Here is a 15,554-nt window from a genome sequence, read left to right on the forward strand (position 1 = left end):
CTTAATAATTTCACTGCAAAACAGGTTCTATCTAGCAAGCACAGAAATTGATCCTAGTCTCTCAGCATGATCAAGTTTAGATGACACTTGATGGGACGGAAGGAAGAAACCTAACAAGCATTCCACCCATGTTCCTCCACAATCCTTGGAATCCTAAGGGAGGGACTAAAGAAAACCAAAAAAACACCTTTTAAATGATTATTTGAAAAGACCTAAAGTGGCACTAATTTGAGGTTAACTTTCAGGGGAAGTTAATTAAAAACGAATAACCCTACCATACATAGTGCATTCTAATACTACTTAGAAGTCATTTACGTCTTCTAGCATCAGAAAGGCAAAAACTTCATTAAATTATTTAAAGTAAACATGCATATATCATCAGTTGGGTAAATTTCCCCATCTGTTTAAGTAGGAGCCCAAGTTACCTATTATTTCAGGCAGCATTTAGATAAAATGAAATTAAGTATGTTCCCCAACCGCACATGTCTCTCATAAAGAAGGGTGTTAAATGACTTTTGTGAATGGAAAATCTGCATATACTGTTGCTTCGCCTCGGCCGGTCTTGAGCGGATGCCTCAATGAACCAAACGCACGCTCTTTGTGAAGCTCCTTGGAACCTGATTCCATTCTTGAGAAGGGGCTCAGAAACATTACATTTAAAAGTACAGCAAAGGCTTCGCCTTCCTCCTACGCTACAAGAAGGCCACAGGAACTGAGGTTTAGAGGAACACCACCATGGCCCTCGGCTCTGCAAGGGCGGGTGAGGTCTGCGATGCGCGGCACAGCCTCCTCTGGGGCTGTCACAGGAAAACGGGAGCCTCGCCTTAACGGCACCAAGTGACAAAGCGCCAGCTCTCCAGGGCGCCGGGGCTTCCGGCGAGACCCTGCCGTCCGCCCAGTCAAACTTCGGGAGGAGGCACACACTCAGGGCCAACAAAAATCTCGTACCGGCCCCTGCCCCTGCCGCGGCTTTGGAAGGTTGCAGACGCACTTACCGTGGGCCCCAAAACACTCCATCCCCGCCAGCCTTTGGAATTTCCCACTCCAAAAGGGGACAAAGGAGCCAAAGAAAAACTCCCCGGCGCGGGGACCCGGAGTGCCCGCCCGCCCCAGCTCAGAACGTGGGAGTCAAGGGGTGCAGTCGCCCGTAGGGGTGCGAACCCGCCGCCCCCCAACTCGGGGACCGGCTCGACACTCACCGGTGTGGAGCCCCCGGAGAGGCGGGACGCAGGCAGCCGGTTCCTCCGGGGCCCGGCACGCGTCCAATCGAACCCCAACTTCTCTCGGCCGCTGTCGCCGGCGGCAGCTGGGGCGCGAGCTCAGACCAAGAGCGCTGCCTGGCCGCCACGGAGGCACTGCCCGTTCGGCCCGCTAGGAGGGCGGGAACTCCGGCCCTGCGGTCTACCAGCCAGGGCGGGCCCCCACTTCCCCTCCGTCTGCGGGCTACCGGCGGCGGCTACCGCCCCGGCGAAAGCAAACGCTGCAGCCGCTCGGGCTGCCGCTACCACCACCGCCCGGCCGGGAACGCGTCGCGGCCTAATGCTGTCATCGGCCGAGCCGCCACCTCTTTGGGCATCCAGAGCCTCCGAGATCCTTCACATTCGAGGCCCCGCCCCCGGTCCCGCCCCCTACTAGCGGGCTCCGGTCGCACCCCCTTCCCGTCACGTGACGACGCGCGGAGGCGGCCTTGGAGAACCCTCCTCTGCCTGGCCGGAGACAGCCGGGCTGGAGCAACTGTCAACACTTGGTTCAGGCAGAGTCTGAACGCCGCCGAACCGCCTCTGCACCCCCTGGGGCGGTCTCGGGAGGCGAACCTACCGACGCCCGCCCCGCGCCTGTTGAGGCGAGGTCTTCGGGACCGGTCGTGCGGGCCCTGCCTCATCTAAGGAGGCTGCACCGGAGAGCTCCCGGGTAGGGCGCAGGCGCCCCCGCCTCCCCAGCCTGGGGCTTGACTAGAGTTTTAGTCAAACAAAGAAAAGCAGAAGGCATCGTGGTGTCTGGCTTGGAAAGCAGTAACTACTTGTTCCTATTTCTAGTAGCACGTTAATTGTGACATTTAGTGTACTGGTTTCTTCATGAGAGCTTTTTATTTTTGAGGAGAGGATGGTGCATTTCCTTCACGCTGGGATGCAAATAGCCTAGAAATTTTAATTTGGTTCCTGGTCCTGTTCAGGATCCTTTGTGCCAGTTTTACAGTCATTAAGTTTTACTATGTGTTAGGTTGGTGGCAGTTTAAACAGCTACACAGGAATTTGACAGTTCGTTCCATTTTAAAAAATAAAGCCTAATTCTTGATTTTTTTTTTCAGGTACCTTAACTTTGGACATAACTTTTTGCCTTCCTTTTTAACGGTAGTCCAAGGAACGCTCCCCCCAACCCTGTTATTGAGAGGAAGAGTAAAATGGGAGTGACTAAAAGACAGTAACAATACAAAAATAAGGTAGGTAGAAAAGCAGAAAGATCATAATCAAATTCTGCTAACAATGAAGGCACATGAAAAAGCTTTATATAATAACCAAACTCAGTTTGTAACTCATTTTTCCTTCTAACCCAGAACTAAGTTTTTTTCTTAAGTGATTGTCATCTCCTCATTACATTTTCTTAAGACGGCAAGAAGTATTCTGATCAGCTGGATACTTTGAGATGAATAAGCAATAGAGTTCGGCCTATATAATCCTATGAACTAAGCTATTTCATAGAAACTCTAAGAAATCATGGACTTTAAGTCTTACCATTATTTCATGTTACCCAAGAAAGAAAAGAAATACTGCCAATTAAACTATGCCATGCCACCGATTTTTTAAAGACACATCTTGAACTCAGAGATGTTAAAATATGAAAAGCAATGAGTCTTAGAATCTATGAGATATTGTAATGAACTGGTGTTCCAGTGAGGAAAAGATTCTATAGGCTCTGTTCTGAAGTTTGAGAGATTGTACTTGTAGTTCAAATACATATGAAGGAGGTTTAGTATTCTGTGAATGACACAATTTCAGCAAAGCTAGTAATTTTGGAGTTTGTCAGCAGATTGAAGCCTGCCTTCTATTTTCTAGGACAGGGGTTTTCAAACTGGCTCAAAAGTCAATTTTTTTTTTAGTGAAATAGGCTAGACTGGAATCAAAAATGGAAGATCAGAGTGCATATATAATAAGGGGAAGAATTCTTTGTGAAACTTCTGTTTCAGTTATGGGGGAGGGTGCGTATGTCCTGTGTTGTGATTTAAACTGTATTTCTTATTGTGAGTTGCGATCAAATAGATTTCAAAAAGAATGTTCCTAAAGCATAGATAACATGCAAAATATACCATCTGGGCTCCGTTTGTCTGGTGCTTTTCCTTTACTTTGGGAACTAAGACTAAATATTAGAAGTAGATGAATTGCCTTACCTAATCCTCTAATGCCTCAACCCCACTTTCTTATACTGTCTGACGAAAACAAATGGTCATTTATTGAAATGGAAAGCACTGTACTGGAATCAAGGAGGCCTAGGTTATAGACGTAGCTAACTAGACATGTGGCTAGATAAATTACTCTCTGTATTTCAAGTTCTAATAAAAGTAGGAAGTTGACTACATGCTCTTTAAGGAATGATGCTCAATCTTTATTTCCAGGGGATAATGTTCACATTTGAAACAAGTAGCCATGGTGTACACAGGATTATGCAAATTCTTTTCAAACTAGGTATAACTCCTTTCAGACACACACACACACACACACACACACACACACACAAAATCAGAATGCAAGTAAGTGAAAGTGAAGATATTATAGGAAGACAAGTGTAAGTATATTGCAGAATCAGACTTGGGTGCCCTCGCTGGCACACAGTAAAGCCACTCATTAACACCAAGTTGTGGTGAAGGAAAGTACAGAGTTTACTGCAAGATGCCCAATATGGGACCAAGCAAAGAGAAGGAGGAGCTCATGCTGAAAAGACCCAAATATATCTTTCACAATGGCTTTCAGGGAAGGGTTTTTAAAGGCAAGGTGAGGGAGAGGGTCTCAGGGTGCCTGATCAGCTTGTGGACATCCTTCTGACTGGTTGGTGGTGAGGTAACAGGGTGGTTATTTTGGGAGTCAACACATCATCCTTTTGGTTCCAACCAGTCTGGGGTCTGTGTGCTGGTGGTCAGCAGTTAACTTCTTCCGCCTGGTACACGCTTTAGTTTCTGCAAAACAACTCAAGGATATGGCTCAGGATATTATCTATAGCCCTTGAGGAGGAACTAAAGGCCTTGACTTTGTTTTATGGCTAAACAATTATTATTTTGTTGTGCTTGACTGTTTTCCTTTGTTTCTGCATTTTCTCACTTCTCAGATTAAATTTGCTCTTTGGAACTTGGGAAGGCCTAGAAGGCAAAAGCTTTTCTATAAACAAGAGTGGGGGAGGGGACTCGGGGATCTGTCCCTGGGAAGGCCCCACAGGGCTCTGCTGGGTTTCAAGTATATCTTTAATAATATTCTGTATTTTAACTGTCGCTAGTAATAGTTACTTGTCATGAATAACTAATGATTTTAACATACCTCACAATTGATTGCAGCAAAATGGCATATCAATACACTACAGTTGAAAAATATATGCTTTTCAGATCCTTTCAAATCTGGTATTCTATGATTCCAGGAAATAATCATTCAGTCTAGCATTTTCAATGTAATCACAACATAAGCAGAAATTGTAATATGTGATCTTGCACTGTAACTGAAAAATATTCAATAACTTCCATTTGTTATGTGAAGAGAGGCCCTGCAAGTTTGCTACTCTTAAATGATTTTAAGAATAGCATATTAAACTAAAACTTTTTATTATAACTATCCAATTTAAACTCCAGTGAAAATTCATCTCTTTACCTGGTGTTTAATTAATTATACATTTCTAAGATTGAAAAGTTCTTTTTTCCAAATCGGTTTAAGCACTGACAGGCATGATAATCTTTCCCACAGAAAACTCTGACCTAGAATGTAAGAAATTTGGCTTAAGGGTTTTTTGTTTTTTTTCCTTTAGCCTTCCGTTTAGACACATTGCCAAAGATTGCTGATGAGGATTTTAGGTTAAAATCCTCATTTGTTCTAAGAAGACTGGATTGAGAGCAACCTCAAACATAAATAAGGTATTTAACATAATTTTGAAGACTATGGTAGATTGTTTTATTATTCTTGGTCATAACGACTTGCTCTAGCCAATTGTTTGTGAGCAGACGTGACACATGCTAACATCTTTAAGTTTTAGTGCAACATTCAGGGCAATCTGTTAGTCTTGTGCTGCCTACCATGAGAAAAGCATGTTCCAAATAGGGTCTCAGAATAAGAAAATATGTGGAGCAGACCTGAAACTGACCTTTACCCTGGAGCAGTACTGCAGCAACTGACCTGCAGCTACTAACACGAAACAAGAGTAAAACATAAATATTTGTTGTTTTAAGTCACAGAGATTTTTGAAATTGTTATATAGTATAACCTGGCAGATCACCTAAAGTGAATATGAGCCAGCAGATTAGTGGTTCAAAGGCTAAATGCACTATAGAACAGTATTCAAACTTCTATTTAATAAAACAAAATAATACACATCTACAAAACAGTCAACCACATATTTGATAAACGTTCAACTAAAATTTATATTAAAAAGAAACTCTTTATAAAATCTACAGATTTGCTTGCAAAATATTTGCATATTGATTTTAAGCATTTTTTTTTACTATTATTTATCTTAACCAAATATCCCTCCAGGAAAATTTGGATAATAAACTTTAAAGAAGAATATAGGCTTTGTTTCTGGCAATATCATGGAATAGGTACCTCAGTCAGTGATCACACTGAAAACAAATAAATACCTGGAAAAATATTTTTTAACCTTATTAAATATATTGATTAACTGGCAATAAAGTAAGAAATTATTAGGTCAAGAAAATTAAATGAAGATAGAAACCTAGAGAGTTGAGCAGATCCTAAAGCCAGCCTTTACCCCATGGGCATTTGCCAAACCCAGTTAACATGATGTTTTCGTGGTCTTATAAGAGACAAAACCCATGACCTGCCCTGCACAGAGTGGGGCGTGGGGGGAGAAAGCTTTGGTTCCAAGGATTATTCATTCAGAATAAAGATGTTAGAAATAAACTTGCCCCTTGCTAGCATACACACCCATCCCCAAGTCTACAAAGAAAATTTACTATCTTAAATGTTAGCACCTATGATCAAGGGAAAAGCAAAATCATATCTCAGAATTTGGACTCAATCCAGCTCTCACACAAAAACGTAACTTGAATTCATACTATCTGGGTGATCCCAAACCACCTTAAGCTGATAAGTTAATTAAGAATAATTTTGAATTATTGTGCTCTCAGACAGCTGGCAGAAGCAAATGCCAATCCTCTCTGAAGGAATGCACCTTCATCTTAAGCCTTAAAGAATGGTTATAAATAAAATTCTGAGGAAAATTAGCAGCTCACATTTAAAGAATAACAAGCGCAGAAGAAAAACACCATTAGTGAGAAACAGTAGAAATATAAGACAGCAGAAACAGATTAAAAAGGGCTACAGATACTGAAATTACCAGCCACAGACTATAAACAATATAAAATAAGAATAAAGGAATAAAAAACAAGCTTGAAAATATATACAGAAAACAAGAATGACTAAAGATACTTGAAAAAATTGAACTTAATGAATTTAAAAAAATAAATTATTAAAATTTAAAATTCAGTGGGCAAGTTTAATAGTCTATTTGACACAGCAGAAATACAATCTAGTGAACTGGGAGATAAAGATGAAAAAATTATCCCAAATGCAACAGAAAAAAAAAAAATGAAAAATATAAAAGAGACTCTAAGTGACATGGAAGACATTGTGAGAAGATCTAAAATAATTCTAATTATAGCTCCAGAAGAATAGGAAAGAGAAAATGGGCCAGAGGCAATATTTGACAAAATAGTGGATGAGAACTTTACAGAACTTATGAAAGACTCCAATCCACAGACTTAGGAAGTCTCTCAAATCCCAAGCAAGTTAAAGAATAATAAATCCACACTTAGATACATTATAGTGAAAGTCTAGGAAAATAAAAACAAAAGAGAAAACCTTAAAAGTAGTAGAGGAAAAAACTACAGATTATCCTCAAAAGTGATAAGTGACTTTTCATCAGTAACAATAGAAACCAAAAGACAATGAAATAATATATTCAATGGGCTGAAAGAAAATGACTGTCAGCCTAGAATTCAATACCCAGTGAAAAGATATTTCAAGAAAGAGGCAAAAATAAAGGCATTTTCAGGCAAGAGCAGAGTTCCCTGCTAATAGATTCTCACTAACAAAGTCTAAAGAAATTTTCTTTCTTCAGACAAAAATAAAATGATCCTAAATGGGAGGTTTGAGGGTTGAGACTAAAGGAAAAGCATTGAAAGTGGCAAATATTTACATAAATCTAAAAACTATTGACTATGCAAAACAATAAGAATTGTTAAAATTATATATATATATATATATATATATATATATATATATATCTTTTTTGTTTGTTTTTCTTTTGCGTTACACGGGCCTCTCACTGTTGTGGCCTCTCCTGTCGCGGGCCACAGGCTCTGGACGCACAGGCTTAGCGGTCATGGCTCACAGGCCCAGCCGCTCCACGGCATGTGGGATCTTCCTGGACTGGGGCACGAACCCGTGTCCCCTGCATCGGCAGGCGGACTCTCAACCACTGCGCCACCAGGGAAGCCCTATATATATATTTTTTTTTTTTAATAAATTTATTTATTTTTGGCTGCATTGGGTCTTCGTTGTGGTGCGTAGGCTTCTCATTGCAGTGGCTTCTCTTGTTGCAGAGCATGGGCTCTAGGCACACGGGCTTCAGTAGTTGTGGCTCGTGGGCTCTAAAGCACAGGCTCAGTAGTTGTGGTACACAGGCTTAGTTGCTCCGCGGCATGTGGGATCTTCCCGGACCAGGGCTCGAACCCATGTCCCCTGCATTGGCAGGCGGATTCTTAACCACTGCACACCGGGTAAGTCCTATTTCTATATTTTTAAAAGAAAAAAAATAATCTTTCAGATGCCTAACAGCAGAATAAGTCTAACCAGATTCTCACTTTACACCTACTATTAAACAGACCTCATCAGACCAAGTATGTCACCCATTTGTATTATTATCTCCATCTAATATATGCCCTTAAAAGCAAAAACAGTAAACATTTCCGTTTTTTTCTCTGTTCTCATCCATATAGGCAAAACTGTGTTAATATTTTGTTGGTATTCTCTTTTTAAATAACTGTACTGGTGTAGCATTTTAAGTGTTTTTCTTCATAATGACAGTCTTAGTTCAAATTTGCATAATGTACCAATGAAGATATTTCATTAATAATCAGACTAAGGCATTAACGTATATTTAGGAGATCATGATTTAGAATAATAAAAAACAGAATTATATACTTTTTTCACGTAACTATGAAGAATTAATGATTCCCACCACAGAACTTTCCCACATGAAAGTTCATCATAATGAATTATGTAATTATGTATTCACAGGTTAAGGACAATTAAGTCTTAGTGAAAAGCTCTGCCTACTCTTTCCACCCACATTGCCTATTCAAAGTTAGGTGCATGCTGACTTTTAACATCGTCTCTGGAAATAGTTATAAATTTATGCTCAGGTGTAAGGATTGACTCCTGAGTTTTAATTAAGCTCAGAGGGCACCCTAAACTCCACATAAATTTTTAAAAGAAGCCATTTCTTTCTGATGGCTACCTAGACTATGCTGTCCAGGTTGTAAATGTGTTTTTCATTTCAATTTTAGGAGAGTGTATAAAAGGCTGTTATCACAATTATGTAAACATGGGAAACATAGAACACATAATCCCTTAAATTTCTAAAATTGTGGTAACTGTAATGCAAAGAAATTATAACTTTATTTAACCAAAGCTTTACTATCTTTCTTTCCCTCAACCTCATGATAATATTCAAAATATACTTACTTCTATAATACTTTCTTGATAAAACTATTATTTCACTGCAGAATGTTCAAATGACTTATTTCTTTGTATCTTTTAACGTATAAACGATTATATATTACTAGTATAGATTATTCCAGTTAACTTTGTTCAACCTGTATTTATATATCTATAAACTTTCTGAGAGGTCACAAGTAATTCAATTTGTTTGAACCAAATTGTACCTAATTCTTCAATTTAATAAGTTATCAGTTTTACTGGGACTGAGGCCCATCCTATTTACAAAGAAAAAAAAATTGTTAAGAATCTATAGGTTACTCCACCTCTTTACTGAAATGGATGCGAAGCGGGCAAGAGGCCCCACCCTATAAACTAACAGTGTTTCAAAACTGTCCTTTCTGCTGGTCTCTGCTGGCAGTGAAGGTGTCATACTCCAACATTATCAGGTAGCAGCCATCTACCTACCCCTCCCAACAAGGACAGGTCCTACTTATCTAGATGCCTGCTACCAGATATCCTAGGTATTGGGTGTCTCTTCTACCCCCCTAGAACATTGGTACCCAGAGGTGACAAGGGGGAGAAAAAAGGCACCTACTCTGTGTTCCAATAACATCCACCTAGTACGTTCAGGTCAGGTTTATCCCTCTGTTCTGGGCCTTGTTGATATTCTTCCCTAGTTGTTTTCAGTCAATTCCTGTGCGAGCTTTACTTTTGCCTAGTATTCTTACATGTACAGCTACGACCAGGCTCCCACTCCCCCAGTCCTTTCCTTTAACCGCTAATCTCTGTAACCCCCTCCTGGAAATGGACTGGAGTTGGCACAGCTCCATTTAAGACTTTGTCTTTGAATGTCAACTCCTTTCCAGAGATGGCCAAAGACTTCACCTCGGTGGTCCCTCATTGTTGATTACTTCCCCCTAACTTCCTATTGCTGTCAGCCAATAGTCTTGGACCTGACATCATTTGCATTCTAACTCTCCCCACCTTCCTTATTACAAAAGTAGTACACTATATAAATACAAGAATCTAAACTAAGAACAGGGAAAATTCTAGAAGATAATGACCTTTATTCACAAATAAAGGCAAGAAATAAAAGGCGGGCACTGTTATGGATTAAAGTAGATTCATCAGACATATCAACCAAATGCAATGTATGGACCTTTTTTAGATTCTGATTCAAACAAACAACTTTTATAAAAAAAATTAGTGGGATATCAGGGAAATTTTAATACTGACTGCGTGTTACATGATATTAAGGAATTATTGATTATAATAATGATATGTGATTATGTTTTTTAAAATGCCTCATTTCTTAGGGACACATACTCTCAACTATAACTGTGCCCCTGCTTAATAAAAAAAAAAAAAAAAGACCTTCAAAACATGTTACTTTCTTTTCTCTACCTATAGGTCAGGCTAATGGAAATGTACTCTACAATTATTACTTATTTTCTACACTTAACCCAATATAATAATCATTTTCTCCTTATCATGTCTATGATTATTTTGAGTAAAAGTATTCAAATCAAAAGCAACTCATGCTACCTATTATTTGCTCCAAACCTTTTTTAAACTACTGTGAAAAGCCTAACATCATATAACCTGTGGTAAATAAATCTGATTGAGCATGTTAACATGTTTAAATTTATATAAGGCATTTTGCAAATACAGATTACTCTAGAGATGCTAAGAAGCAGATGTACTGATCTTGGCATTCACATGATTTAACTACAAATAGAATTTGAACGGATTCCAAATGCACAACTGTCAAATTCATAAAAAGTAGCAAAAAATGTCAAGTAAAAGTTTAGGCTTTGCCTTGAATAGCACTGACATCTGAAAAAAAATCAAAAGTATTCTGTTAATGTTTTATTTCTTTAGTGCTAATATTTGATAAGAACTAAGTATTGATACTTTCATTTCATGCGTAAATGTTCCCATTAGGTTAGTAGTTTTAATTTAGAAACTGTTATGAGTTAGTATTACTGTTAGGTCCAGAAAAATCTCAAAAATCACTTCAATCAATACTACAAAGTTTATTAATACAAATTTGACTCACTGAAGTAGTGTAGTGTAGAGGGGTTGAGCTCCAACTCTATATAAAGTCAGACAGATCTCGGTTTTAATCCCAGCCATATCATTTATTAGCTGTGTGACCTCACCAAGGCTCTTTTCCTCATCTCTAATGTGGAGTTTAAAAGAAAAATCTATTTTACCATATTGTTATAGGAATTATAGAATTCAAGAAATATAAACTGTTATGATTACTACCTTTTGGAAATACTGCATTCTACATAATATTTCTAACTGTATTTTCACTCTACTCAGTTGGAAGAAAATAATACACAGACTACGCACGCTACCAACTTTCTGTTGATACCAAACCTTTTCCATCAACTGTCCTAATTCTGAGAATTACAAAAAATACATAGACGAGCATAACCTCAGGCCATGCGAGCAGTTTTATTTAAGAATCTGGACGATCCCCAATTCAAATATCAGAATCTCACATATAATGTAAGAATGAAAGCCACTTTGTTAGCAACCAGGAGGTTGACTCAATTTCAGAGTTGTGTTTTCCATTCAAGTAAGACTTCCAACCAGACCTCTACTTACCATACATGGAGTCAACACTCTAAGCCAGTCACCTCTTGCCAAGCTTATTTCTTAAGTACAGTGAATCATAGTAAAACAAAATTTATCTCTAAGCACAATGCATACATTTCCTTATTTTTCTGCCTTCCCAGTCACTTAGCAAACGAGAACATGATTTTTGATAGTTGTAAAAATGGCTTTTTGAACTCTTTCTTTAAAAGATATTAAATGTGAAGACTTGATCAATTCAAGATAAACATTTTGGGCTATAATACTTGTAGGTGATGTAGTATATTTTTCTACAGAATCTTTCATGCTATTTGATGACAATTATTGATGCTTAGACTGATAACTGAATTAATGATATAGCAGTCTTATCTCTACTTTATAAACTTGTGACTAGGAAGTAATTTGTATGACATTACTTTGATAGTATAGAGATGTCCACTTCCCCTTCAAACATGAAGCTCATCCTTTAACACCCATTAAAAACCCTTACATGAGCCAATAATTTCAATAAGAATTGCAAAATTAATTCTAATTTCATCATTCCTACTATATTCTAACATTCTTTAGTAAACTAGAGCTTTCCTTTATTACTTGGAACACTTTGGTTACCCTGAAATACATTTCCTACAGGAAATGAAAAATAATAATTCTTTACTTTTAATTATTATTCTCAAAGTAAAGATATTTTGGAGACTAATGAGGAAATCGGAATTTGAGTTTTAGATAAGATGAAAATGTATTGACTTGGAAAGGTAAAGGTAGAGATTGTTAATTTTAAAAAGGTAACTAAGTTACAAAACTGCACATCAAGTATGATACCACTTTGTTTAAAAAATGCATATTTATATATATGTACGCATATATAGGGGTAAATAAAGGTATACAATAAACTGTTAACAGTGGTAAACTCTATACAGGGAATATGGTTGTTTTTATTTTCCTATTTTGCTTATTTATAGTTCCAACTTTCTATGTTGCATATAATGCTTTTATAATAAAAAAAGCTTATTTTTTTAAAAAAATAGCTATTTCCTACTTAGCCCACATATTAACACGAGTCTGTACATTCCAGCTTGGGAGGTTGCCAGGGCACCAGCCTAGCTGGTAACTTCTTCAAAGCCTCTCTTTGCCTGCTGATTTCCTTGGCCCATGCATCTTACCTATGGCTCGGGAGGGCTACATTAGCAGCAGATCCACACAGCCTTTTCACTTTAGCAGTCATGGCTAATTCACAACTTCTTTGTCTCTTGTTTGTCTTTGGACAGAAATTCTCTTCTTTAGTTTTTATGTTATCATATTCTCTTAGTTTTCATGCTGTCTTTCTGACTCTTCCTGAGTCTCCTTTGCAACTTTGTCTTTCTCTGCTCTGTTTATCTTTCTCTAATTGCTCCCAAATTCCTTACTGAGCCCTCTTCTTTTTTCATTGGAGAAAGGCTTAATTTTGATGTTAGCTTGATTTAGGGGTTGAAGAAGAAGGGAAGATCAATAACAACGTTCAGGTTCTGGCTTCAGAAATGGAGAAGATTGGAGAGAGGAGCTGAATAGACATTTTTAAAAAGAAGACATACTGATAGCCAACATGTACATGAAAAGATGCTCAACATCAGTAATCGTCAGGGAACTACAAGTCAAAACCATAATAAGATATCACCTCACACCTGTTAGAATGGCTATTATCAAAAAAACAAGAAATAACAAGTGTTGGCATGGATGTGGAGAAAAGGGAACCTTTGTGCACCTTTAGTGGGAATGTAAATTGATGCAGCTACTATGGAAAACAGTATGGAGGGTCCTCAAAAAATTAAAAATAGAGCTACCATGTTATCCAGCAGTTTCACTTCTGGGTATTTATCTGAAAGAAATGAAAAACAAACTCAAGTGATATCTGCACTTACTTGTTTATTGCAGCATTATTTACAATAGCCAAGACATGGAAGCAACCTAAGTGCCCACTGATAGATGAATAGATCAAGAAAATGTAATATATATGTATTATTCAGCCATAAAAAAGAAGGAAATTCTGACATTTGCAGCAACATGGATAGATCTTGAGGACATTATGCTAAGTGAAATAAGTCAGGTGGAGAAGGATAAATACCATATGATCTCACATGTAGAATCTAAGAAACAAAAACAGGGACTTCCCTGGTGGCGTAGCAGTTAAGAATCCACCTGCCAATGCAGGGGACACGGATTTGAGCCCTGTTCTGGGAAGATCCCACATGCCGTGGAGCAACTAAGCCCGTGCGCCACAACTACTGAAGCCTGCATGCCACAACTACTGAAGCCCACACGCCTAGAGCCCATTCCCTGCAACAAGAGAAGCCCCCTCTTGCCGCAACTAGAGAAAGCCCACACACAGCAACGAAGACCCAATGAAGCCAAAAATAAATAAAAATTTAAAAAATAAAATAAAATTAAACAAAAAACAACAAACAAACCCCCAAACTCATAAATAGAGCAGATTGGTAGTTGCCAGATGCAGGGGGTGGGGATGGGCAAAATGTGTGGTGGTGGTCAAAAGGTACAAACTTCTAGTTATAAAATAAATAAGTCCTGGGGATGTAATGTACAGCATGGTGACTGTAGTTAACCATACTTTATTGTATATTTGGAAGTTGCTAAGAGAGTAGATCTTAAAAGTTCTCATCACAAGAAAAAAATTGAAACTGTGTGTGGTGATGGATGTTATTGTGGTTATTTTGCAATATATCCAAATGTCAAATCATTATGTTGTACACCTGAAACTAATATAATGTTATATGTAAATTATATCTCCATTTTAAAAAAACACCTCTTAGTTTCATTGATCTTTTCTATTGTCTTTTCAGTCTCTATATCATTTATTTCGACTCTGATCTTTGTTATTTCCTTCCTTCTACTAATCTTGGGCTTAGTTTGTTTTTCTTTTTCCAGTTCCTTGAGGTGTAAAGTTAGGTTATGTATTTGAGATCTTTCAGGACTTCCCTGACAATCTAATGGTTAAGACTCCGTGCTTCCAATGCAAGGGGTGCAGGTTCGATCCCTGGTCAGGGAACTAAGATTCCACATGCAGTGCAACCAAAAATTATATATATATGAGATCTTTCTTATTTCTTAATGTAGACATTTGTTGCTATGAACTTCCCTCTTAGAACTGCTTTTCCTACATTCCATAAGTTTCAGTATGTTCTATTTCTACTTCCATTTTTCTCAAGATATATTTTAATTTCTCTTTTGATTTCTTCTTTGACCCATTGGTTGTTCAGTAGCATGTTGTTTAATCCCCATATATTTGTGAAATTTCCAGTTTTCTACCTGTAATTGATTTCTAGTTTCATACCATTGTGATTAGAAAAGATGTTTGATATGATTTCAGTCTTCTTAAATTTATTATTTGTCATCTGGCATGTAATCTGTCCTGGAGAATGTTCCAGGTGTGCTTTAGGCGAATGGCATTCTGTTGCCTTTGGGTGGAATGTTCTATATGTGTCTATTAGCTCAATCTAATATAACATGTCGTGTAAGGCCAGTGGCTCTTTATTGATTTTCTGTCTGGATCATCTATTCATTGATGAAAGTAGGTTGTTAAAGTCCACTACTATTATTGTATTGCTTTCTATTTCTCCCTTTAGATTTGTTAATATTTGTTTTATATGTTTAGGTGCTCCCTTACCTGGCTCTTAAAATAGTAACATGCTTCTTTTAGAACTTTAGTGAAGAGTAACTTCCATTTTTATTTCTGCCACCTTCTATAAGTAAAAAGAGTGTTTTATTTAATTGGTGATTTGGGGAGATGAAAATAAGATCCACTCCCTTTCTTGCCATATTTTTCAAATCTACCTAACCACAACAGATTATGTTCTGATCTGTTCCTCATTCTGTGTAATAAACTAAACTCACATGAATCAGGGCCCAGGCTTACCTTCTAGAGCAGGCGTGAGGCCTAATTCTCCTTCTTCCTACTGTTGACCTCACTGAGTGTAGGTCAGTGACTCTGCCTTAGTTTATCTGTCCTGCAAACCTAAATTTTCTTTT

General features: G+C 38.2%; 1 protein-coding gene across 2 annotated transcripts in view; it reads right to left on the reverse strand.

Annotated features, from left to right (window-relative positions):
- OSBPL8 (oxysterol binding protein like 8) overlaps positions 1–1,584 on the reverse strand; it is a 186,082-nt gene extending 184,498 nt beyond the window's left edge. For both annotated transcript variants that reach the window (XM_082850827.1, XM_082850825.1), the window contains exon 1: positions 1,200–1,584. The gene's annotated coding sequence lies outside the window, so the exon portion shown is untranslated. The remainder of the gene's footprint in view (positions 1–1,199) is intronic.
- Positions 1,585–15,554: the final 13,970 nt, after the last annotated feature.

The sequence above is a fragment of the Leucopleurus acutus genome, assembly GCF_964270905.1.
Source record: "Leucopleurus acutus genome assembly, chromosome: 11".
In the NCBI taxonomy this organism is placed as follows: domain Eukaryota; kingdom Metazoa; phylum Chordata; class Mammalia; order Artiodactyla; family Delphinidae; genus Leucopleurus; species Leucopleurus acutus.